Source organism: Tursiops truncatus, chromosome 1, assembly GCF_011762595.2.
Source record: "Tursiops truncatus isolate mTurTru1 chromosome 1, mTurTru1.mat.Y, whole genome shotgun sequence".
Classification (NCBI taxonomy): Eukaryota; Metazoa; Chordata; class Mammalia; order Artiodactyla; family Delphinidae; genus Tursiops; species Tursiops truncatus.
This window is the reverse complement of record NC_047034.1, coordinates 67,454,566-67,480,459: the sequence shown is the minus strand read 5'-3', so window position 1 is coordinate 67,480,459 and position 25,894 is coordinate 67,454,566. Positions and strand designations below refer to the sequence as shown.

At 46.8% G+C, this 25,894-nt stretch overlaps 1 protein-coding gene and 3 non-coding genes across 13 annotated transcripts in view; 1 reads left to right on the top strand and 3 right to left on the bottom strand.

Moving 5' to 3' along the window:
- Positions 1-3,192: 3,192 nt before the first annotated feature.
- TRNAE-CUC (transfer RNA glutamic acid (anticodon CUC)) lies at positions 3,193-3,264 on the bottom strand. Its single transcript has one exon. It is a non-coding gene; the product is annotated as a tRNA-Glu (tRNA).
- Positions 3,265-3,542: 278 nt separating this feature from the next.
- TRNAG-UCC (transfer RNA glycine (anticodon UCC)) lies at positions 3,543-3,614 on the bottom strand. The gene has a single exon. It is a non-coding gene; the product is annotated as a tRNA-Gly (tRNA).
- An 840-nt stretch (positions 3,615-4,454) lies between these two features.
- On the bottom strand, positions 4,455-4,526 carry TRNAD-GUC (transfer RNA aspartic acid (anticodon GUC)). Its single transcript has one exon. It is a non-coding gene; the product is annotated as a tRNA-Asp (tRNA).
- A 448-nt stretch (positions 4,527-4,974) lies between these two features.
- Positions 4,975-25,894, top strand: part of LOC101329713 (low affinity immunoglobulin gamma Fc region receptor II-like) — a 37,626-nt gene continuing 16,706 nt past the window's right edge. Inside the window, exons 1-4 of one of the 10 annotated variants that reach the window (XM_073805239.1) lie at positions 4,975-5,117; positions 9,772-9,845; positions 12,327-12,366; positions 18,868-18,914. The gene's annotated coding sequence lies outside the window, so the exon portion shown is untranslated. Of the gene's footprint in view, positions 5,118-5,749; positions 12,367-16,059; positions 18,915-25,894 lie in introns of those variants that run through there. The other 9 variants (XM_033856005.2, XM_073805268.1, XM_073805243.1 and 6 more) reach the window with 9 other exon arrangements.

Here is a 25,894-nt window from a genome sequence, read left to right as displayed (position 1 = left end):
TTACTTTCTGGTGTACAGCAAAGTGATTCAGTTATATGTCCTTTTCCAGGTTATTTTCCGTTATACGTTATCACGACACATGAATACAGTTCCCTGTGCTGTACGGTAAATCCTTGTTGCTTGTGTGCTTTATGTATAGTATTTCCTCTCTGTTAATCACAGCTCCGGAATTTCCCCTGCCCTACACTTTCCCCTTGGGTAACGAACAGTGTGTTTTCTATGTCTGTGTGTCTGTCTCTCTTTGGCACATACGTTCGTTTGTAGTACGCTTTAGAGTCCCCGTATCTTTGTGCTTCTCTGCCTGACTTACGTCGCTAAGTGTAATATACTCTAGGTCCCTCCTTCTTGGTGCAAATGGCAGTATCTCACTCTTTTGTATGGCTGAGTAATATTCCACAGCAAAGTAATATTGCACAGCAAAGCAGATACTGTTTCCCATGTCTAATAACGTTTCAGATTGCTTTCCATGATAGCTTACTACACGATATTGAATATCATTCCCTGTGTTATACTGGAAATCCTTGTTGCTTATGTCTTTTTTTTTTTTTTTTTTTTTTTTTCAGTACGCGGGCCTCTCACTGCTGTGGCCTCTCCCGTTGCGGAGCACAGGCTCCGGACGCGCAGGCTCAGCGGCCATGGCTCACGGGCCCAGCCGCTCCGCGGCATGTGGGATCTTCCCGGACCGGGGCACGAACCCGTGTCCCCTGCATCGGCAGGCGGACTCTCAACCACTGCGCCACCAGGGAAGCCCCCTGCTTATGTCTTTTATATGAAGTACGGTGTATCTGTTCATCGCAGCTCCTAATTTATGTCTCCACCCCTGCCTTTCTCCTCGGGTAACCATCAGTGTGTTTTGTCTGTCTGGGAGTCTGTTTCTCTTTTGCACATACATTCTTTTCTATTACGTTTTAGATTCCACGTATCTTTGTGCTTCTCTGTCAGACTTACTTCACCAAGTGTAATAATCTCTAGGACCATCCTTATTGTGGCAAATGGCAATATTTCATTTTCTGAAATGGCTGAGTAATACTCCCCAGTACATATATACCACATCCTTTTCTCTCAGCCGACTGCTGATGGGCACATGGGTTTTTTCTGTGTCTTGGCTGTGGCACGTAGCGCAGCTACAAACACGGGGGTGCGGGGATCTCTCCAAACAACAGTTTTTCTCTTTGGCGGCTGTGTACCCACGACGGGGATTGCTGGATCATCTGATGGCTCAGTTCCTCCTATTTATTTATTTATTTATTTATTTATTTATTTACTTACTTACTTTTAAGGACTAGTACTTGTGGTTTAGGAAGAAGAGTTGATTAACCACATGGAGTTAGTTTCAGGTGTACAGCAAAGGGGATACTGTTTTCCATGTCTAATGTTGTGTCAGATTGATTTCCAGTATAGGTTATTGCAGGATATTGAATATCATTCCCTGTGTTATTCTGTAAATCCTTGCTGCTTATCTCCTTTATATGAAGTACGGTGTATCGGTTCATCGAGCTCCTAATTTATCCCTCCACCCCTCCTTTTTCCCTCGGGTAACCATCACTGTGTTTTCCAGGTCTGTGAGCCTGTTTCTGTTTCGCACACAGATTCAGCGGTAGTACCTTTGAGATTCCACGTATCTTTGTGTTTCTCTGTCGGACATACTTCACGAAGCGTAATATTCTCGGGGAGCAGTCTTGTGGCAGCAAATGGCAATAGTTCATTCTTTTTGATTGATGGCTGAGTGATAGCTCATACTACATAGATACGACCTCTTCTTGTACTGGCCCCCCGTTGACGGGCACTTGGGTTTTTTCCACGTCTTGGCTAGTGCAAATAGTGCCGCTGTGAACATGGAGGTGCCTGGGCCTTTCTGAACTCTTGTTTAGTCATTTCTGGCTACGCACCCAGGAGTGGGATTGCTGGATCAGACGGGACCTCTCCCTTGGTCTCTTTCAACCTCAACCCCTCCTCCCCCGACCCCCGCCACCACACACACCTGAGGCTGGATGGTTTCTCCCGATGAGAGGTGATGTGTGTCTCTGGGGCAGTAGAATGCCCCCACCCGATTCGGACCCCGCCTAGCCCCTGTGGCGCTCTCCGTTTCTGTTGTTCTCTTGCCCGCCTCCTACCCACCGCCCCCAGTAACAACCCATTGCTTGGCCTGACCACCTTGCCGCACAGCACACCAGTCTGGGGCGCTCACCCGCCACCCCACCGCGAAGGGGTCCTCTCCCACCATCTTCCACGCCCCACAGCCCGTTCACACACCCCGCCCTTCCCCCCAGCCTGGAGGCTCGGACCTCTCTCCCCGCCACCTGCCCCTTGTATCCCAGGCCCGACTGTCAAATGTCCTGCCCGGAAGTCTCACTTCTGCCAGCGCTCCTCAGACTCACTCCTACTCCAGGCCCACCCCGCCCCCTGATCTGACCCACCCGCACACACGTGCCGGGCCAGGTGCCCCCACCACACCAAGCTTCTGCTGAGCCCCTGCCTAAGCGGCCAGCCGCTCTCCCGGGCCAGGTCCCTGCCAGCCCAACACCTCCCGCTCCTGCCCGCGCTCCAGCCAGACACCCCAGGTCCTTCCTCGCACCTCCCAGCACGCGGCCCACCGCCGCCCTCTCTCCATGGGCTCGTTCTGCTCCGTTCCCTAGCCCGCGTGGGGTGGCCACCGACCACGGCCACAAAGACCTTCATCCCACACTGTCAGCCACCCCCAAGGCACCGGCAAGGGCGTTCAGGAAACCTGCTGCGGTGTTGCGAAGCACCCGTCTGCCCACCGGTGCTCCTTTCCACAGGGGATCCGGCGCTGTCAGAAGGCACCGCGTGTGACAGCGCCGTCGGTGCCGCCGCCGCTGTCGCCGTGGGGGAGAAGCAGTGCTGCTGGAGAGTCCAAACACAGGCGGGGGCGTTTGCTCGTGGACACAGCCTCGGCGGGGAGAGGCGCCGCCCCGGCCATTCGTGTTTGGGGCTGAGGCAAGCGTGTGAAAACGAAGACACGGGACGTCGAAGGCCTCGAGTGGGCGCGCGCCAGTGCGGCCAAAAGGTCTGGCCGGGCAGGGAGGGTGGAGGTTGCCTGGCAGGGCTTGGGCTGCAGGTGCAGGGCACCGGGCGGTTGTTGTCGGGCAGGGCGCGACGCCGAGGCCGCGGAGCAAGCGTGGCCTAAAAGTGGGATGTGGACGGTGTGAGGTAGAGAGGAAGAAGAAAGGCTTCCCTGACCGGGAATCGAACCCGGGCCGCGGCGGTGAGAGCGCCGAATCCTAACCACTAGACCACCAGGGAGCGTCGGGCTCTACCACGGCTCCTGCTCGACCCATAGCAGCCGCTCGGCGCCACCTTGGCGCCAAGACCCGGCCTTTCCAAGTGCAGCCACACGCCGCCCCTGGCAATCCACGTGTCCTCCCGTCCTTCCTGCTCGCAGCACCCTCAGAACACTGCGCGCCTGCTTCTCGCACACACAAGAAGAGCCGCTAGGGCCACCAAGCTCCCTGCTCCCAGCTCTCCCTCACGGGTCCCCGGCCGGCCGGCCGCCCGCGCAGCGCGGCAAAAGGTCAGCCCGCTGCGTTGGCCGGGAATCGAACCCGGGTCAACTGCTTGGAAGGCAGCTATGCTCACCACTATACCACCAACGCTGCACAGCCCGGGCCGCCCCGAGACGCCGGCACCGGGCTCGCCCGAGCGCACTCTCGTCGCCGCTTCCTCCTCCCCCTCCTCCTCCTCCTCCTCCTCCTCCGACTCCTTCTCTTCCGACTCCTCCTCCTTCTCTTCCTCCTCCTGCTCCCCTTTCTCTTCCTCGTCCTCCTCCTCCTCCTCAGCCGCCGCCGCCGCCGCTTGGAGCAGCCCTGCCCCGACGCCACGCCGGCCGGCAGCTCTGTGACGTCACAGACGCCACCAAGGCCCCCCGGCGCCCCACCCGCGCCAGCCCCACGAAGCTGCCCTAGACCACCCGCCCGATCGCCTCAGGGTGGCGCTCTCGCTGCCTTGCAGCTCCAGGTCTCTCGGCTCCACGCCGCGGCCCGCCCCCGCCCACGGCGCACGCATCTTCCAGCACCCCGGCTCGCCAAAGCCCTTCTCCACCCGGCGCCTGGCCAGGCCACTTCCCGCACCGACAGGGGACGGCCCTCATCCGCCTCCCACCCGTCCCGGCAGCTGGGCACCTATGCAGCTGTGCATAGCTGCGCAGCCTTGCGTCGTGACGCAAGAGCCCACGGAGACAGCCACTTTGGGCGGGCCGCAACGTCATCGAGAGCTTGTGGTGTCCAGAGGAGGCCGTCGCTCGGCCGTGGCGACCGAGTGCCCGGCGACGAGGAAGGGCTGGAGGGCTGGAGGGGGTCGAGGGTGGGCAGGCTGGGCACGCGCTGGGGCCCTGCGCCTCGCTGGAGGACGGAGGGCACAGGGCGGACAAGCAGGGTCCTTGGGAGATAGGCGGCGGGACAGAGAGCGGCGCCAGCCACCAAAAGGGGGCGTGTTGCCTCCCCGTCGGGGAATCGAACCCCGGTCTCCCGCGTGACAGGCGGGGATACTCACCACTATACTAACGAGGACGGCGGCCACCGCCCCCGCGCCCGGACGCTCTCGGGCTGACTGCCGACGCCTCCCCCTGCCCTCCGGCCCCCTGCCCACCACGGGCGCCCGGCACGTGCCCGAGCCGACCCAACGCCACACCAACCGCGTCCTCCAAAGCAGCAGCCCCCGACCCGACAGGGACCCGGACCCGAGTGGCGCTGAAAGCTCCCAGTGCGCGCTGCCTATTGCCTCCGACGCAGGGATCGCGCCGGGAGGAGGGGGCCCGAGACGGAAAGCAAGGCTGCGAGGAGGGGGTGGGCGCGCGCCTGGCCATGGCCGGCGAGGGGAGGCGCGGGTGGGGGCCGGCGGCAGGGGCTGGCAAGACGCGGCCCGGCTCCGTCCGGGGCCAGGGCTGGGCGAGGACGCCAGCGCGGCGGAGCCAGGCGCGTCGTCTGGCCTTGCTCCCCGTCGGCCGCCGCGCGCCCGGTCCGTCGCTCCCCCACACGGCCGCGCGCCTGGCGCGGAGCACCGCGTCCCGCCAAGGGCACCGGGCTTCGCGTCGCGTCGGGTCCCAGCCAGCCGAGCGGCCACGCGCACGCCCAGGCCCGCCGTCAGGATGGCCGAGCGGTGTAAGTCGCTGCGTTCAAGTCGCAGTCTCTCCTGTAAGCGTCGGTTCGAATCCTTTTCCTAACAAATTCCTCTGGCCTTACCGGAGTCTTTTAGTGCCTTCCAGTTTAGCTTTTGTCTTCTTTCTCTCAGCCTACCACCGTCCCCATCTCCTTTTTAGCCCACGGTAGCTCTGCGGCCTTGTGGACCCGACAACACCTAACGCACTCCCAGCATCTCCTCTCCAAGCCGTGGCAGGCAACCTTCTCCCTCTCCCTGGACAGAGCTGCTAGCTGCATTTTTGCGAGCGCCCACTCAAGGCCTTCGACGTCCCGTGTCTTCCTTTTCGGACGCTTGCCTCAGCCCCCAACACCAGTGGCTGAGGCGGCGCCTCTCCCCGCCGAGGCTGTGGCCACGCGCAAACGCCCCCGCCTGTGTTTGGACTCTCCAGCACCACTGTTTTTCCCGTGACGCCCCTCCCCTCTGACCACCCACCCCTTCTTTCCTCGTGAGGTGCTGGTGCAGCTGGTGCTGTGGTCTTGGCGCTGGTGCTGCTGGTGGTGGCCTCTGGTTCTGGTGTTGTGTGGGCGCTGATGCTGCTGTTTGTTGTAAAGGGGGTGGTGGTGGGCAGGGGTGTGGTGAGGTGGGGCTTAGCGGTGAGGGTGGTGGTGTTTGTGTTGAGTCCTGGCACCCTCAGCGCTGGAGGCGACTGCAGAAGGTTTGGGAGAGTGATCTACCACAACAACAAGATCTACAAGATGTGGTGGTCCTGTGGTCCTGGTGGTTCCCAGTCTAGTGGTACTGGAGGTGGTAATGATTTAGTTTGTGATGGTCGTCGATTGCCACTGCTTCGGGCAGGAAATTGGTAGGCAGTTGAGAGGCATCTACACATCATGGTCGTGTTTTTTAGGTAGCTGGTATTCACTTACTGGGTTCCACATTTTAGCACATTCTTGGGACTTTCTCGCTTAGTTTATTGTCCTAACACTTCTGAATTAGTGCCATTCATTTAACATATATACATATATATATTTTTTCTTCCTATTTTTCTTTTTCTAAATTATATGCAATGAAATGACAAATCTGATATGTCCATTTTCAGAGTTGTGACAATCTTTGTACTTAACAAAAGGCCTGTTGCCCATCTAGCATGAAGCCACTATTATATCACTGGCTTTTTATTTTTATTTCATTTATTTACTTATTTTTTGGCCACGCTGCAGGGTTTGTGTGATTTCAGTGTCCCACCATGGGTTGAACCCTGGCCAAGGAAGTGAAAGCCCAGAATCCTAACCAGTAGATCACCGGCTTTTTATAAAAGGAAAATCTTTACTGGGAGGTTCATGGCAAGGAGATAACTTTAATCTGTCTCCTCATTTTGCAATTAAGCCAAACCTTTAGAAAAAATTTTTTTATTGAAGTAGAGTTGACTTTTTAATTGAAATATAATTGAATATATAATTAAAAGAATAGATATGTATTCTTTTTCAGATTCTTTTCCATTATAGTTCATTACAAAATAATGAAACTAGTTCCCTATGCTATACAGCAGGTCCTTGTTGTTTACCCTTTTTATAGACAGTAGTGCGTACATGCTGATCTTGATGCCGAAAGCACAGCTTCTCTGTACACCAGTGCCGAATCAAATCTCGGAGACAGAGTTTTGGGTGAAGTAGAAAAAGATAGGTTTATTACTTTGCCAGGCAAAGGGGGACACAGTGGGCTCCTCCATCAAAAAGCTATGTGGGGGCTTCCCTGGTGGCGCAGTGGTTGAGAGTCCACCTGCCGATGCAGGGGACACGGGTTCGTGCCCCGCTCCGGGAAGATCCCACATGCCGCGGAGCGGCTGGGCCCGTGAGCCATGGCCACTGAGCCTGCGCGTCCGGAGCCTGTGCTCCGCTACGGGAGAGGCCACAACAGTGAGAGGCCCGCGTACTGCAAAAAAAAAAAAAAAAAGGTATTATCAGTTTGTGGAGATTCTTCTGATGGCTTGGTGGTAAGGTAAGTAGAAGTTAGCATCATCAACCTTCAACTGGTCCAGGGTCTACATGCTTGTGGGCAGCATACCATCGTTAATTTCTCCCATCTGGTGGAGGTTTCAGTATCTGCAAAGTAGCTCAAAGATATTGTTGTATGTGTTAGTTGATGGGCAAGCAGAACCTTGCCCCAAGGCTGCAATATTGTTTCTCTTGACAGTTTGTTTCTCCCTGGTCTTGCATCCCCTCCCTTTCCTAATTAACGATGCTTGAATCTGCCAGTTGGAACTTAGGGAAGGTCCTGGAGGCTGAATGAAGGCTATTTCCTGTAATCAAAGACATGGGGGACACAGAAAGGCTTTGTGCCCAGGAGCCCCACAGGGCCCTGCTTGGTATCAATCTCAAACTCTCAATTTATCCCTCCCTGCCTTTCCCCTTTGGTAACCGTAAGTTTGTTTTGTATGTCTGTCAGTCTGTTTCTGTCTTGTAAGTTCATTTTAGATTACACACGTTTTAGATTACGCGTATATGTGATATCGTATGGTATTTGTCTTTTTCTTCTGAGTTACTTCCCTTAATATGATAATCTTTAGGTCCATCCCTGTTGCCACAAATGGCATTATTTTATTCTTTTTTATGGCTGAGTGATATTCCATTGTGTATATATACTACATTCTGTATCCATTCATCTGTCAATGGACACTTAGGTGCTTTCATGTCTTGGCTATTGTAAATAGTTGAGATTCAGCCAACTTTTATGAATTAGGGGAAGGTTAGTTGGTATATGCTGATGGCACAAGTTTTGAATGGAGGAATTTGAAATGGAGGAATTTGAAGATATAGTAAATTGGTCTTCAGCACTGGATTTTCCTGGACAAGGGACCCTTTTCTCTGGAAGAGTTCCGGCATTCAGGTTACCTTCATGTCCACCTCCTTTGGTTCCATGGTGGGGGAGGGGGGAGATAACCTTTTGTTCCAGGTGTTGTTTGAGGTCAAAGTTTTCTTCTTTGCTCATGCCTTGGATGCATGACTTGCAGTTTGTTTGTCTCTGAAAACCAACTTAGTATCTTGTTGCAAACAGGACAGGGCTAGTTTTTGGCTGGTTCTGAGATTACATATTCATAGAAGAATTTCAAATAGACAATCCCTATGTGAACATGTTCAGTCTCACTAAAAATCTATGAAATGTTGATTTAAAAAAGCTTGTGATATTTTAAATATCTTTTCCCATTTCATATGAGCACTTCATAGAAATAGCAAAAGTGAAAGAATTTTACCATAAACACTTGTGTCGTGGCTTGAATAATACCCCCCTTTAATTAATACCCACTTGGAACCTCAGAATGTGAGCTTATTTGGTATAGGGTCTTTGTAGATGTAATTAGTAAAGGTTCTTGAGATAATATCATTCTGGATTTAGTAACTGGCGTCCTTATAAAAAGAGGAGAGGTGTCCTTATAAAAAGAGGAGAGGACACATAGAGACACACAGAGAGAAGGCTGTATAAGATGGAGATGAAAGCAGAGATTAGAGTTACATTGCCACAAGCAAAGGAATTCTGGGAGTCACCAAAAGCCAGAAGGAGGCAAGGAAGGATTCTTCCCTAGAAACTTCAGAGGGAGCATGACCCTGCTGACACCTTGATTTCAGACTTCTAGGCTCCAGGGCTGTGAGAGCATAAATTCCTGTTGTTTTAAGCCACTTGGTATGGTAGTTCGTTACGGCAGCCCTGGGAAACGAATGCAATTTGCATACCTACCATCTAGGTTTTCCAATTAACATTCTACTTTATCACATATTTGTCTATTTATCCAAACTTCTAGTTTGTGATATTTTTAGACTTATCAGATATTATCAATATTTTCAATATTTGGCATTGCAGTGTTCCTGAGGGTCTGAGGGGATGATCAGTATTATGCACTTTGTTGGAAGTAAAATTATTCTACAAAGTTTTTAGAGAAAAATTTGGATCTATCTAAATTTTAAATATTTATTTTTTTTATCAAACAAGTCCACTATAGGAACTTATCTTATCCAAATATTTGCACTAGTGGACAAGGTTGTATGTTCCTTGCTTTATTAAAGAAACTAGAAAATACCTCACGTGTTCATAGTTAAGAGCCTGTTTATGAAATACATAACACAATGTAGCTGTTTGAAAGAGTGAGTAGATAAGTATATATGTCAATTATACTTTTGTGGTAGTCAGCTTCCAAGACAGCTTTTTTTTTTTTTTAACATCTTTATTGGGGTATAATTGCTTTACAATGGTGTGTTAGTTTCTGCTTTATAACAAAGTGAATCAGTTATACATATACATATGTTCCCATATCTCTTCCCCTCTTGTGTCTCCCTCCCTCCCACCCTCCCTATCCCACCCCTCCAGGCGGTCACAAAGCACCGAGCTGATATTCTTATGCTATGCGGCTGCTTCCCACTAGCTATCTACCTTACGTTTGGTAGTGTATATATGTCCATGCCTCTCTCTCCAAGACAGCTTTTAATGATCATCACCTCCTGGCTTCCAAACCCTCTGCAGTCGCCTCCCACACTATGTCAGGGTATGTCTATGTCAACAGAATATAGCCAAAATGAAGGTATGTCACTTCCAACATTAGGTTAGAAAAGACTATGGCTTTCATCTTGGGTGATCTCTCTCTCTCTCTCTCTCTCTCTCTCTCATAACCTTCTTTGGGAGAAGCCAATTGACATTTTGTGAGGATACACGGGCAGCCTATGGAGAGACCTACGTGGTGAGGAAGCAAGGCTAAGCAGGTAAGCAGCCACCTGAATGAGCTCAGAACTGGATCCTCCAGTCCAGCTGAAGCTTCACATGACTGCAGACCCAGCCAACAGCTTGATGACAACTTCATGAGGACCTTGAGGCAGAACTATGCAGCTAAGTTGCTCCTGGATTCCTGACCCTAGAAACTGTGACATAATAAATGTTGTTTCAACTTGCTAAGTTTTAGTAATATGTTATGCAGCCATAGGTAACAAATACAAATAGTATGTTAAAAAAGTAAATTATACCATAGTGTAATCATATAATGGTAAATCTTATATATACATATACATTTTTTCATATAAATTCTTGAAATTCATAACATAATATTATGGTGAGTAGGTATAATATGATAATGTGGTGAGTAGATCTTATATCCTTTGTCCTATTGTATTATTTAAATTTTTATAATTAACTCTTATAATTGATGTGTAATTGAGCTTTATTGGCGTATAATTGATATACAGTAAAATGTACACATTTAAAGTGTACAGTATAAGTTTTGCCATACAGATCCATCACTACGATCAAGATAATGAACATATTATCACCCCCCAAATTTTCTCCTTCCCCTTTTTAATCACATCCCTCCCCAGGCAACAGTTAATTTGCTTTCTGTCACCATTGATGAGTTTTCATTTTATAGGACATAACTGTCCAATAATATTTCTGTGATGATGAGAATGTCTTATATCTGCATTGTCCAGTGTGGAGCCGCTATTCACATGTGGCTACTGAGCTCTTGAAAAGAGGCTTATCTAAATTGAGAAATCCTGTAAGTGTAATACACACTGGATTTCAAAGACTTAATGTGAAGACAAGAATATAACATATCTCATTAACATTTTATACTGATTATATACTGAAAGGATACTATATTGGGTGTATTGCATTTATGTATTGACTTGTGTCCCCCCCCACAAATTCATATGGAGAGGTCCTAACTCCCAGTACTTCAGAATGTGAATTTATTTGGAACTAGGATATCTATTTCCTGTGTAATTAGTTAAGATGAGGTAGAGTGGACCCCTAATGCAATAGGCCTAATATCTTTTTTTTTTTTTGGCTGCACCACACGGCATGTGGGATCTTAGTTCCCCGACTAGGGGTCCAACCCGGCCCCCTGCATTGGAAGTGCAGGGTCTTGACCACTGGACCGCCGGGTAGGTCCTAGCATCCATATTAAAAAGGGAAAGTCAGATACAAACACACACACACACAGAGGGAGAACACAGGTGAAGTTTGGAGTTATGCAGCCACAAGCCAAGGAACTATTAGAACCTAGGAAAGAGGCCTAGAACAGATCTTTCCCTAGGGCCTTCAGAGGGGGCGTGGCCCTACTTGACACTTTGATCTGACTCCTAGCCTCTGAAATGGAAATAATAAATTTCTGTTGTTTAAATTACTCAGTTTGTGGTACTTTTTTTATGGCAGCCCTAAAAAACGAATACACTAGGTTAAATAAAATATTAATTTTGCCTGTTCCTTTTTACTTTTTTTTAAATACTCCTTCTTGAAGAAGGCCCTCTCTCTTCCCTCTTCAAATACCCTATGGAACTAATGTATGGGTTTCTGAAAAACTATGCAATCCCATTTAAGATGAAAGTAAACATACTCCTTTATCATGTAATACGGTGCCTAAGGTGGTAGGGGCCCACAGGGGAAACCTTCCACGGTTAAGACAATGAGAATGGAGTCTGGCTCCACATACCTGTGATGGAAGGGACACTTTTTCCTGCACTCTTAACTCTGGACGGTGTAATTGTTACCAAGTCCAAGCTCACTGCTCGCTGCAGCACAGGCCAATAAATCAGAGACGAGGTGTTGAGGCAAGGAATACGACTTTATTCGGAAAGCCAGCAGACCAGGAAGATGGCAGACTAAAGGCTCAAAATAACCATCTTATCAGGGTTTGGATGCCAGTTTCTTTTATAGCACAGAGAGGGGGAGGAGATGAGGAAGTAAATAAAAAGGCCATAAGTTTTGCAAATATCCCCTAGAATGGCTAGCATATGGGAGGGGATGTGTTCATTTCTTCTTTCTTGCAGCCATCACAGGTGGACAGGGTCCAGATGTTTCCCTGAACAAAGGCACTTTGGTTTAACATTCAGGCAGATGGGCTCAGGCAGCGGGGCAGGGTTCCCCAAGGCAGGCCATTATGTACTGACAGTATCCTTTTAGTGAACAAAAGCAACAGGAAGCAAAGGAAGCAAAGGTTAAAGTGCACAAAAGCAACAGGAAGCAAAGGAAGCAAAGGTTAAAGTGAACATATAGTCAGATTTGGCTCGTCCCTGTTACAAACTGTTGCAACATGAGAAATGTGAGAACATCACAGTCAAGAATTACAGTGGAGGTGGACAGTAGCACAAAAATCTGGGAGAGTAAATCATTTATTTGACTTTTTCTCTGAATTTTTTGTTTTGTTTTTGGTTTGAAGAAGAAAATAACTTTTCTAATCCTATTTTGTTTAGGCACATATCCAAAGGAATGAGGTGAGCCCTCAGTACAACTGTAAGTTAAAAGCTTTTTATTTCCATCCTTCCAACCCTTCCCTGAGCTCCCTTCTCCCTTCTCACTGGCTCCCTCCCTAATTGCCTTGAGTTCCCAGCACTCTGGGTCTATGTCCCCTCTGATGAAACTACTAGCTTGAGAAGCTGATTCTCTCTAAGGTGTGTCATTAGACTGTGTCCTCAACTAGAAAAAAATGTTGATTTAAAGAAAACAAAACCCACGCATACTAGATTAAATAAAAAAGACACTCAAAGACAGAGAACAAAGTATGATGTGAGCTAACTGAAAGCAAAACTGGAAGTGTTTTTGGGAAGCCAGAATTTGAAGACATGACCACTCTCATCTGCTTTTCTCTCTACTTCTCTCCAATTTCAAAATTAATCAATTCCGATTCTCTTGCTTTCTCACTGTCTCCCCTTTCCTTCCTCCCTTCTATCTCCCTTCTATCCTGTCTCCTTCTCTTAGATGGCTTGCTTTACTTTAACATGACCTAGCATGGTCTGACTCTATATGATCTTACAATTAAGTACCTGCCATCATCTAACTAAGGTCTCTGACCCTCAGTTAATTTCTAAAGACAGTCTAATTAGTCACTGGTCGCTCACTGAACTCGCTCCTCCTTGGGCAATGATGGAACCTAGCCTGAACTGAGAGGGCTGGGGGAGAAATTAGGAAAGGATTTTGTCAACCTGAAAGACCTAGGGCTGCCTCTGCCAGCTGCAAGCAGGGCAAGGGAAGTAGAGCGTGTATATCAGGTATGTATTGACATTATCTCATTATCTTATAATAGATATTATATTACCTATTTTTCCATATGTTATGGTTATTGTATCTGGATGTATAAAAAATTAATGTAAAATTTATATATTTGTTATTTCATAAAGGCTAGCGGGATCATCTCCATCAAGGATGGGATGATTTTTCACTTTTTACTTTTTTAAATGTGGCTTCTAGACAATTTGAATTTATATATGTGGCTCACATTACATTTCTACTGAATAGCACTGCAATAGAAGTATATTTAACAACAAATTTGTCTTGTCAGGTTTACCAGGAAACTGTTTCTTCTTCTCCAAGCCCTTTATCTGGTGATGCCTATCTATTCCATGTCCCTAGTTAATATGGAATGACAATCTCTAATTAGCAAACAGTAATTGGTATTGCCTTTGGTATTCACCTAGAACTCTCTCCCATTTATCTGTAATTCAGCTCTCAAACTCTCAAGTCCTTTTGATGATCTATTTGGAAGAATTCTCTGATTTTGACACATGATACTCTCTCCTCAACACAATTTCTAATTTGCTCTTTAATCTATGAACCTTCAGCCATAGACATTTTTGCTGTCAACATATCCACAGCCATCCATCCATCCTGATCCCAAAGGATCCTTATCTATTGAGCTAACTTGCTTGATTTTACTACTATGAGAGGTGAACTAAACAGACGCTATATTATTAAAAAAATCAGTCAATCAGTGGAAACACTGACATTGTTCTATGAGTGTAGGGAGCATCTTAGTACCAATTACTCTCGTGGTTTTGTAGGTAAATATCATCTTGACTGTACTCAATGATGTTAAACTTCAGGGATTAAATTATTCATTTATGAATTGGTGCAAATGCAGTAATCCTCTTTAAGTAAATTTCTGCCTGCAAGACTTCCTCATTGCATCTCCTACTGAAAGAAAGTATAAGACACCTAAACTTTGGGGGAATATTCTCCCCAACCACCAACATCATTTTATTTTATTAAAAAAAATTTATTTTTGGCTGCACCACACGGCTTGCAGGGATCTTAGTTCCCTGACCAAGGATCGATCCCAGGCCCGCTGCAGTGGAAGTACAGACTCCTAACCACTGGGCCGCCAAGGATTTCCCTTCCCAATATCATTTTAGAGAAGTTGACACTGAGCATTCTTTCTGACAATTATTAGATAATTACTAATTGAGGCCATTCAGTTGATTTAGGGTAATAAAATCTGATGCTAAATAAATGTGAGCATTCTTGTCCTCAGCCTGGGAATCACATTGAAGAGAAAGCAGAATCTGGAGCCTGATTTGGGTAAAATTGGAAATGAGTTAATGCCTATCTTCATTAACATATAGGCTAATGAACAGGAAGATCTGGTTAGGACAAGAAGAACTCTTAAGAATAGAACAGACAGGGACTTCCCTCGTGGTCCATTGGTTAAGACTCTGTGCTCCCAATGCAGGGGCCCATGTTCGATCTCTGGTTAGTGAACTAGATCCCGCATGCCACAACTAAAAGATCCCACATGCCGCAACTAAAGATCCTGCATGCCACAAGGAAGATCTTGCATGTGGCAACGAAGATCCTATGTGCCACAACTAAGACCTCGCACAGCCAAATAAATTAATTAATTAAAAAAATAATAGAAGAGACAAATAAATCAATGGAACAGAACAGAGAGCCCAGAAATAGACCCACGTAATATAGTCAACTGATCTTTGACAAAGAAGCAAAGGGAATACAATAGAGAAAAAATAATCTCTTCAAAAAATAATGCTGGAACAACTGGACATCCACATGCAAAAAAAAAAAAAAGATTCTAGACACGGATCTTACACCCTTCACATAAATTAACTCTAAATGGATCATAGACTTAAATGCAAAATTATAAAACTCCTAGAAGATAACAAAGGAGGAAAATTTAGATGACCTTGAGTATGACAATGGCTGTTTAAATACAACACCAAAAGTATGATCTATGAAAGAAAGAATTGATAAGCTTGACCTTATTAAAATTAAAAATTTCTGCTCTGCAAAGGCACTGTCAAGAGAATAAGACAAGCCACACACTGGAAGAAAATATTTGCAAGTCATATCTGATAAAGAACCCCCTTACTTTACTGAGGTCTGGAGAAGCAAAGAGCCTTGCCCAATACCACACAGTGGCAAAGCTGGGTCTAAAACCAGCTCTCATCTCTCCCCTCCTAACCTAGGTCCTCAGAGATAAATAACACTCTGCTCTTTATGTCCCTCACTTTGCCTTGGTGAGGCAGGAGATAGATGGGCTCCAGGCTAGACTTTACAACCAGCCTCCTGTCTATTATTTCTTGAGGCAGGAAATAGATGGACTCATGTTAGACATTTACAGCCAGCCTCCTAAACATACTTCAAGATAGAAATAACAACAGGGACAGGGTAAATAGCTGGACTTCGTTTCCTGTAGACACTTTAAGATAACAGTAATGGGAGGAGCAGAGAGGGGCTAAGCCCTGCTTGGGTAAAAGATCAAGAGGTCACATATTTCTCATCCTTGGGTTCAGGGAGACCTCAACTGCACATGCGCAGAAAGGCTCCTTGGGGGTCAAAAGGGAGGAGACGCGAGACCATAAAAAGTTGTGGCTAGCTCTCCCAAAGGCCCTTGCATTGAAATCCACCTTGGCTTAAGGATATACACGCACGTTAGGGAGGGCCCTGAGGCAAATCAGCCATGAGGTCAAAACAAGACTATGGGCCAGAGGAAAACAAAGACCCAGAAGACTGCTCCCTTATAAATGATCTAATTCCAGGCTTCCCTGGTGGCGCAGTGGTTGAGAATCCGCCTGCGAATGCAGGGGACATGGGTTTGAGCCCTGGTCTGGGAAGATCCCACGTGCTATGGAGCAACTAAGCCCGTGCGCCACAACTACTGAGCCAGAGCTCTACAGCCTGTGAGCCACAGCTACTGAAGCCCGCGCACCTAGAGCCCGTGCTCCGCAACAAGAGAAGCCACTGCAATGAGAAGCCCGTGAACCGCAACGAAGAGTAGCCCCTGCCTGCCACAACTAGAGAAAAGCTCTCGCACAGCAACAAATACCCAACACAGCCAAAAATAAATAAATAAATGATTTAAACTTCCCAAAGGTGCAACTTTCCTCTGAGCTCACCCATGCATCTGTCGGCACATACCCTGCTTTTCTAATAAATGCCTTACTTTCCTCTCCCTTCTGTCTCCTTGGCAAAAAATGTTTTTCAAGGCAGAGAACGTGGGCCCAGACTTTAGCCAGTGGCCTTCATGGTCTAGCGGTTAAGATTTGGGGCTCTCACCACCGCAAACAGGGTTTGATCCCGGTCTTGCTTCCAGCTGCTGTTGCTGCTGCTCACTGCTGTCTCTCCAAGATCAATGGGTCTTTGCTTCCTGAGAAATAGCCCTTCCTTCTCTCATATTGTTTCTCTCTCCTCTCATCAAAATTCTTCAGCACTCTGCTGTTCTGGAAAACAGTGAATGGTGAACAAATTCACACTCTGAAGTTAATGATCCACCTAACTTAGGGTATTTGCCTAACTAAAGGTTGTTAAGGATGACAACGCTTTAACACAAAGACATGAATTCCCAAAGGAAGTTTTCAGGCTGGACTGTTGATGCTAGTGTGTGGACCTGGCTGAGCGCCTTCAAACCAGAGCTTCTATAATTCCATCATTCTTTCTCCCCTCTTCCCTTCTGTGGTTGCCTTTCCTTCCAGACTTCCTCCTCCTTTGGGGTCAGCAGTTGATTGTAGTGTTGCCTAGGGTGTCTCAGCTGTTGAGGAAGCGGCTGTAACAAGGAAGCCCTAGAAAGGACTGATAAAGCAATTACAGAGATCTGCTCATAGGGTGGTCAGTATATTAAGAAGAGGAACAGAACCCAACCAAGCAGAGAAAAGAGCGTCTTCTGAATCAAGTGGCTAGAATCTGAGAGTGTCTAGAGCTAGAGTCACTTGAGTTTATAGCATTTATCTGTCCTTCCCAAAGTGGTTCCATAAACACCAGTACCCACTGGAAGTGCTAACCAAAAACTGGGTTCACCTCTTGGTGGGTGTCAAGCCAAGACACAACCAAGCCAAAGAGCAGGAGAAGGAAGGATTCATTACTTACAGCAAATAAGGAGTCCTTCCCAAAGCAATGTCTCCCTGAACAGCCAAATTGGTTAAGTTTTTTTTTTTAATTAATTTATTTATTTTTGGCTGCATTGGGTCTTCGTTGCTGCGTGCGGGCTTTCTCTAGTTGTGAGCGGGGGCTACTCTTCGTTGCGGTGCGCGGGCTTCTCATTGCGGCTTCTCTTGTTGCAGACCACAGGATCTAGGCACGCGGGCTTCAGTAGTTGTGGCACGCAGCTCAGTAATTGTGGCTTGCGGGCTGTAGAACACAGGTTCAGTAGATGTGGCACACGGGCTTAGTTGCTCCTCGTCATGTGGGATCTTCCTGGACCAGGGCTCAAACCCGTGTCCCCTGCATTGGCAGGCGGATTCTTAACCACTGCACCACCAGGGAAGCCCCAAGTTGGGTAAGTTTTAAGCTAAGGGTACATGCATATTCATGAAGGGGCTTGAGCAGAAGAGAATTCAGCATAGAATTGAGTCAAAGGTTGACAGAGTCCAGGCTTTAGTTGATTGAAGTCAAGAGGGTCAGAAAAGGTCAGCGTCTCTTAGGTTCCAGTTGATCTGGTGATTGAGCACTTCAGGCTAAATCTTTACCTCTGAAACAGAACTAGGAGTCTTTACAGCTGATCTATTATCTTTGCTATTGTTACTTCTCTTGCCTAACAGTGGTTTGTTCCTGCATTCTTTTTTTTTTTAAATTTATTTTTATTTATTTTTGGCTGCGTTGGGTCTTTGTTGCTGCGCACAGGCTTTCTCTAGTTGTGGTGCACGAGCTTCTCATTGTGGTGGCTTCTCTCATTGCGGAGTACAGGCTCTAGCCACGCAGGCTTCAGTAGTTGTGGCACATGGGCTCAGTAGTTGTGGCTCATGGGCTCTAGAGCGCAGACTCAGTAGTTGTGGTGCACGGGCTTACTTGCTCCACAGCATGTGGGATCTTCCAGGACCAGGGCTTGAACCTGTGTCCCCTGCATTGGCAGGTGGATTCTTAACCACTGCACCACCAGGGAAGCCCCTCCTGCATTCTTTTGTTCCCTTAAGACCATTAATTACTGAGACCTGTTCAAAGGCAAGCACTATGGCTAGGCTTAGATCACAAAATGGCTTAGGCCAAAAATGGCTTAAGTGACAAAAGCCAGGATTCTCTTTCTCTGGGGGTCCCCTACCCTTTCTGCTTATACAGAACCAGTGAACTAGACTCTCCCAGCCTTTTAATAATAATAATGATAAAAACTAAAATTTTGCCAGGTTCTCTGTTAAGCATTGTTAAAAACAAGACAATAGGCCCCAAATGGAGTCACTTTTGCTAAGCCCCATGTCATGAAACCAAAACTAATTGCAGTTTTGGCTCTCCCAGAAATGGATTCAGGAATGACCTGATCAGCACTAGTTAGGTAATCTGCCGGACAGACCCCCGCCATCCCCTAAGGAAAGTAAACCTGCCATAAGCCATCTGCTTTTTGGACTAATACAACTTCCTTCTTCCTGCTCCCTTCTGCCTATAAAAGTCCTTCATTTCGTACAGCTCCTCAGAACTCCTTTCTATCTGCTAGATTGGATGCATCCTGATTCGTGAATCACTGAATAAAGCCAATAAGACATTTAAAATTTACTGAGTTGAATTTTGTTTTTTTAACAGCGTGATTCATGAATTTTCTCATTTAATCTTCATAACAGCATTATAAGGTAAGTACCAATGTAGTCTGCAATTTACAGATGAGGCAACAAATCTTAGAAAGAATGAATAATATATCTAAGATTACACAGCTGGTAGGGGATGGGGATTTTGATCTGAATCTCTGTCTTCAGAGTCCATACTCTTAATCACTGGACTTTTCTGACTTTTGAATTACTTATACCTTTCCTGTTTCCAGACATATGCATTTTTTAAAAGATTTATTATTTATTTATTATTATTATTTTTGGCTGCATCGGGTCTTAGTTGCGGCTCGCAGGATCTTCGTTGCGGCGCTTGGGCTTCCCTCTAGTTTTGGCTTGCAGGTTTTCTCTTCTCTAGTTGTGGCGTGCACGCCCCAGGGTGCGTGGGCTCCGTAGTTGTGGTGTGCAGGTTCCAGTGCACGTGGGCTCTGTATTTTGCTGCACTTGGGCTCTCTTGCTGAGGCGCACGAGCTCAGTAGTTGTGGTGCGCAGGCTTAGTTGCCCCATGGCATGTGTGATCGTAGTTCTCTAACCAGGGATCAAACCCGCGTCCGCTGCATTGTAAGGTGGATTCTTTACCACTGGACGCCAGGGAAGTCCCCCAGACATATACATTTTAAATCAAGCTGTCCCTTTTAAAGAATTCTTCTTTCTGGACTTCCCTGGCATTCCAGTGGCTAAGAACTCCACACTTCCATTGCAGGGGGCGTGGGTTCAATCCCTGGTCGGGGAACTAAGATCCCGCGTGCCAGGAATTCTTCTTTTTCACTGGCATATTTCAGTTTTGAATAAACAGTGTGCCCTTGTATTTGTAATCATTTTGTTACTGAACCAAAAGGGTCCTGTCACCCACACGCAGTAAAGTCAATCTACTGACACCCTGTTGTGGTAAAGGAAAATGTAGCATTCGTTGTAGGGTACCAAGCAAAGGAGTCTGGGACAGCTAGTGCTGAAAAAGCCCGGACTCCCTGATGGGTTTCAGGAAAACATTTTTAAAGACCAAGTGAGGGAGGGGAGTTGCAGGGGATGGGATCAGCTCATGCACAATTCTCTGATTGGTAGATAATGAGGTAACAGGGCAGTGTCACGGGGTTAACATTAACAGTCCTTAGGCTCCGGTAGGCCTGGGGACTATGTACCCATGGTCATCAAGTGGTTAACATCTTCCATTGGGTGGGTTTTTTAGCATCTGTAAAACAACTCAGGAAATGTGCGTCAGATACTGTTATCTAGGTACTTCAGAGAGGAGGTAAAGCAGAGGATATGGGGAGGGGTCTGTCCCAGGAAGGCCCCATACAGTCCTGCTCGTTACAATTCCCCCCTTTTCTCTGGTACTCCTCAGTCGTGAGAACAGGGTGACAACGGCTCTTCTATTTCTTGCCGAATGGGGGCAAGGTCAAAGTCAGTTTTTCAGGATTAGAGGAGAGAAAGTCGTTGACTTTCATTTCAAAGAATTCTTGAGTCCCAAGCTTAGCATCGACACTTTGTATTACGAAAATACATTACCTCTGTTTTTTGGTTTTTTTTTTTTTTTTTTTTTTTTTTTTTTTTTTGTGGTAGGCGGGCCTCTCACTGCTGTGGCCTCTCCTGTTGCGGAGCACAGGCTCCGGACGCACAGGCTCAGCGGCCATGGCTCACGGGCCCAGCCGCTCCGCGGCATGTGGGATCTTCCCGGACCGGGGCACGAACCCGTGTCCCCTGCATCGGCAGGCGGACTCTCAACCACTGCGCCACCAGGGAAGCCCTACCTCTGTTTTTGATGGCTTTGTCGTGGCAGCTGGACAGACATTTGAAAACTACTAGAGATATTACAATTAGAATAATGATCAAAATACATCCTTGTAGCATTTCCCCAAGGAGCGTTCCTAGTTCAGACGGCAACCAGAACAATAAGTTACAGAGCGGGTCCTCTCTACGAATCTCTTGTAATCAAGCAGACTTTTGAATTATTCTATTTTTCTGGGTATCAATCTCTCCTGGGATATTAATATATATCTAAAGAATCTAGTGCCTTCTGCTGGGAGACTATAACTTGAGCTGTGTTGTTTGTCACTGCTATTTGTTTGTCACTACTATTTAGTCACTTTGTCACTAAAGTAAGAGAAAGGTTTCATAGTTACAAGAGGAGACCTTCAGACAATAAGGTTGCGGTTGGCCGCTGCTAGCAGATACTGTTTTGCGCATGGCTGGTGGTGTTCTTAAATCTGATACAGTTTGGAAAATTCAAGTTCTCAGCAATACGTGAAAGTGCTTGAAATCACATCCACCTAGTTTTACACTGGATGTCTGAACCATAGCTACCCCCATTTTGACCCTTCAATGCATTCCCCTCCTCAATCACCAAAGCAGATGCACAATGTATGTTTAGTAAGCCACAAAACAGGCCACTCTGGTCAGTAAAATTTAAGTTAAACCATGATTAGATTAAAATTCCTGAGAGCTGAGGTAGATCATCTACATCTCAAAGGCACAGGAAGAGAAATACCAATTCCTTTCATTCATGGGAGCAAATATACCTGCTAGGGGACTACAAGATGAACAGAGGTCTGGTCACCCATACTTAATTATTCACAGCCAAATAGCAAACCAATGCAATGCAGAAGGGTCTCTCAGGGTCGCAGTTCCCTAGGCCCAGAAAGGGAAATTCCCAACCATTGCTCCACTGTAGGCAAAACCAATGCAATAAAGAAGAATACCTTAACAGAGCTCAAAGACTGTAGATGTCTCAACCAGCCAATGGCAGGACTGATACGCACACACACAACAAATATTGTCCCACAAACAAAAGATCAGACAAGGTGTAGCCCCCAAATTCCACTTCCACTCCCAGATGCAGGCTTCCAGAGTGGCCTGGCTCCTGAAAGAGAATGGACCCAGAGTGTCTTGCAACGAGCCCAGAATGGCTGACTCCCTAAAAGGGAAGTGAGTCGAGATGGTGTGGGTAGAATTTTCCCAGCCCGAGCAAGCCAAGAGTGGCTCTCCCCAGAACAATACACACAAAAACACAAACAACAAATAAAGTATGGTCACACAGACAGAAAATCAGAGGAGGTGTAGTCCAAAATTCTACTCCCACTCGCAGACGGAGGCCTCCAAACAGATTGGCCCAGCTCTTGAAAGAGAACGGACCCAGAGCGGCTCACAATGAGCCCAGAGTGGCTCAGTTCCTACAAGGGAATGAGCCCAGCTGGAATGGAGAGAAATTCCCAGCCTGCACAAGCTGGAGCAACTCACCCCCAAGTGATGCAGAATGTGGACGGTAGCTCAGGACGTTTCTCAACTCCAAAAATCCTCATGCTGGGTGGCCAGCATTGTCAGGAAGAGTGCCTTTGAGTTTCCCAGAGCAAAATGAGCTCCGGCAGCTGCTGGGGACTCAAGGGGCTGCCCCTGGCTGGAGTCAGCCTACCATGGGCACAGACTCCTGGGCTGGCTCACCAAAATTGTTACCAAACGCAAATTCGTGTGCCTAACAGTGAGGCCAAACAAACTAAAACATCAGAGTTTGGAGCAGAGAAAGTTTATTGTAGGGCCAAGCAAGGAGAATGTATGGCTCATGCTAAAAAAAAAAAAAAAAAAAGAGGAACTCTCTGATGGTTTTTGGGGAGAATTTTTATACGAAAAATTTGGGGTGAGGGCTGCAAGGTGTATGACTTACTTCTGATTGGTTGCTGGTGAGGTAATGGAAACAGGAGGGAAGGGGGCAGGGCACAACCTTTAAAAGAATGACATAACCATAGGACATGACAAAACTGCTTAGAACTAACTAGATCAAAGATGGCGGGAGGGGCTTCCCTGGTGGCACAGTGGTCGAGAGTCCGCCTGCCGATGCAGGGGACACGGGTTCGTGCCCCGGTCCGGGAGGATCGCACATGCCGCGGAGCCTGCGCGTCTGGAGCCTGTGCTCTGCAACGGGAGAGGCCACAGCAGTGAGAGGCCCGCGTACCGCAAAAAAAGAAAAAAAGATGGCGGGAGATTCGACTTCCAGTAGACCTTGAGCCTCATTATATGCTCACTGTAATGCATAAGATAGATGACACACCCACCAGGGTCATGGCAGTTCAGAGCTAACCATAAAAAGCCAAAAGTGGCCCAGCTTAGATCAATTCAGAGAACAGACTGGTGGTTGCCAAAGCTGGGGGGAAGAGACAATGGGGAGAAACTGCTTAATGGTACACGGCTTTACTTTGGACTGATGGAAATGATCTGTAACTAGATAGAGGGGGTGGTGGCACAGCACTGTGAATGTACTAAATGCCACTGAATTGTATACTTTAAAATGGTTCATTTTATGTGATGTGAATTGTACCTCAATTAACAACTATAAAAAAATCAATATCCAACAAAGGAGCAATTTTCAGGATAAATAAATAAATAAAGCCAAAAGTGGGCAGTGGCCCAATTCCTGGAAATCCCTGCCCTTTCCCCCCTGAAATAGTTGGAATAATCCTCCCACTCATTAGCCTATGAAGTTACCAAGCCCATAAAAACTAACCACACCATATGTTGGGGCCTCTGGCCTTCTGAGATGGACCACACTCTGTCTGTGCAGTATGCTTCTCTCTAAATAAATCCACTTCTTACCTAGCACTTTGTCTCTCACTGAATTCTTTCTGCGATGAGACATCAAGAACCTGAACTTCATTAAGTCCTGAGACCAAGTGTGTGATCTCAGTTGAAAAAACCATAGGTTCAAGTCCCAAGCTGAGTTGCACAGTTTCAGCAACAGGACAGTGTTCCTGTTGGAATCTTGGGCTCAGTCTGAAGTTACCATCCTCCACCTGGATGGGGGCCTTAGTTCCTGCAGGACTCAAAGATACTGTTATGTATTTTCCTTCAGGAGAAACCAGGACCTTGCCGATTCCTGCACTATAGTTTCTTGACTGCTCCTCCTTTGTTTCCGCATTCCCTCACTTCCCTGATTAGTTAAGTGTTTGAATCTACTCTTTGGAACTCAGTGAAGGTCTAGGAGGCTGAAGCCTTTTTTCTGCAAACAAGAAAGGGACACGGAAAGGATGTTGCACCCGAGAGGGCCCCCCAGGGTCCTGTTCATTTCACTTTTCTTTTAGAAACATCTCCTTGTAGTTTGTTCTTTCTTTACTCTTTTCTCAGCTGTGATGGGAAGGAGAGACTCCTACTTATGTTTTGGTTTTGTATGGGAGGAAAAATAGTTTTCGCTCTACCCTTCTAGGGTCTTGGTTGAGACACCTGCTCCCCACCCCCCGGTCCCCCCCTCCCACCCGGCCCCATAATAAAAGACAGATTAACAGGAGAAAAACAAACAGAATTTTGATAACATATATACCTCCTGTATACGCAGGAAATACCCAGGAAAACTGAGTGGCTCCCTGAAATGGTGCATCACCTTAAACACTATATTCTGCTAAAGACAGAAGAAAGATTTTGGAAGAGGAGGAGCCAGTTATGGCAGGTTATCAGGAAAAGCACATTAAAGGGCAAGGTTGTTATGCAGATTTAAGTCTGTGTCTTCTCCATGGATAAGAATTTCTTGTGATTTAGAGTCATCCTTCTCTTCCTGGTGTATATAGCTAGATACCCATATAAATGGGAATTTCCCTTCTAAATGGAAATTTCCCTTTCCGAGAGAAAATTCTGCTTAGTTTTCAGAGCTTTTCCAGTATCTCCTGTTTCTAAAAAAATAACAGCTCAAGATAATCCTTAAGCCAGAGAGGCATATTTTGGGGTGGCATAGTCTTCTCCCTTCTCAACCAATTACAAAGAGCCACCTAGGCTTTTCTAAAATAATGCAAATACTTAACCTATAGCCAATCAAATAATTTCCTTGCTTTGCTTCCATCTTTTCTCCAAAAAAGTTTTTCGCCAAGTTCCTATTTGTGGACCACTCCTAATCACTTCCAGTTTGGTGTGGCCCAACTGGAGTTGATTTTTGCTCAAATGAACTTTTAAAAAATTTTAATATGCCTCAGTTTATCTTTTAACAGTTTTTTTGTGTGCAAATGAAGGTATAGGGGTTCAGAATGAGCCTCCCCAAAATGTGCCCTTTTGTGTGAGAATTATTTTAAGCTAAAGGCAATTGAAACCGACCCTGCTGGGTATAAAAGCTTTTCCATGTCCCTTGTTTTTTGTTTGTAGGGAAAAGGTTTCAGCCTCCTAGAACTTCTCTAGTTCCAAAGGGCAGATGCAAGCAGTTTTTAATTAGGGAAGTGAGGGAATGCAGAAATAAAGCAGTCAAGAAACAGTAGCTCAGTGATAAAAAAAACCAGAGTCCTAGTTCCTCCTCAAGGGGTATACATAGCATTGCATACATAGCAATATGACATATATCTTTGAGTTCTTCTGCAGAAACTGAGGCCAAAAACTCAGCCTTTGTGCACGGGCACTGAGTCAGATCTTGGAGACAGAGTTTTGGGTGAAGTATAAAAGAATAAATAGCTTTATTGCTTGGCTGGGCAAAGGGGGACACAGCAGGCTCATGCCCCTCAAAAACTGTGTGTCCCAACCCAGGAGGATTTGGTAAGGAGTTTTGTAGCCATGTTTCAATGGCAGGGTTGCTGATAAGATTAGGGTGTGTGCAGGGCCTGCACTCCTTTAATCTGGCCTCAGGTGGTCTCTGGTTAAGCTTCTCTGGTTCTTGAGGCTATCAAACCATGAATTTCTCTCTGGAATGAGGTTTGCTTCATCAAGTAGTTCATCTTCCATTTGTTGGGGGTTTTAGTTCTGTAGAAGACCTCAAAGATACTGTTATGTGTATCCCTTGAGATGGAACAGGACCCTGCCCCAAGGCTGCACTATTGTTTCTTGTCTGCTCCTCCCTTGTCTCTGCATCCCCTCCCTTCCCTGATTAGCAACTGTTTGAATCTGCCCTTTGGAATTCAGGGAAGGTCATGGAGCCTAGAGTCTATTCCCTACAAACGAGGAATAGACAGAGGACACAGAAAGGCTTCTTTGCCCATGAGCCCCACAGGGTCCTGCTTGGTTTCAAAACTAAGACCCCAGGACTTCCCTGGTGGCGCAGTGGTTAAGAATCC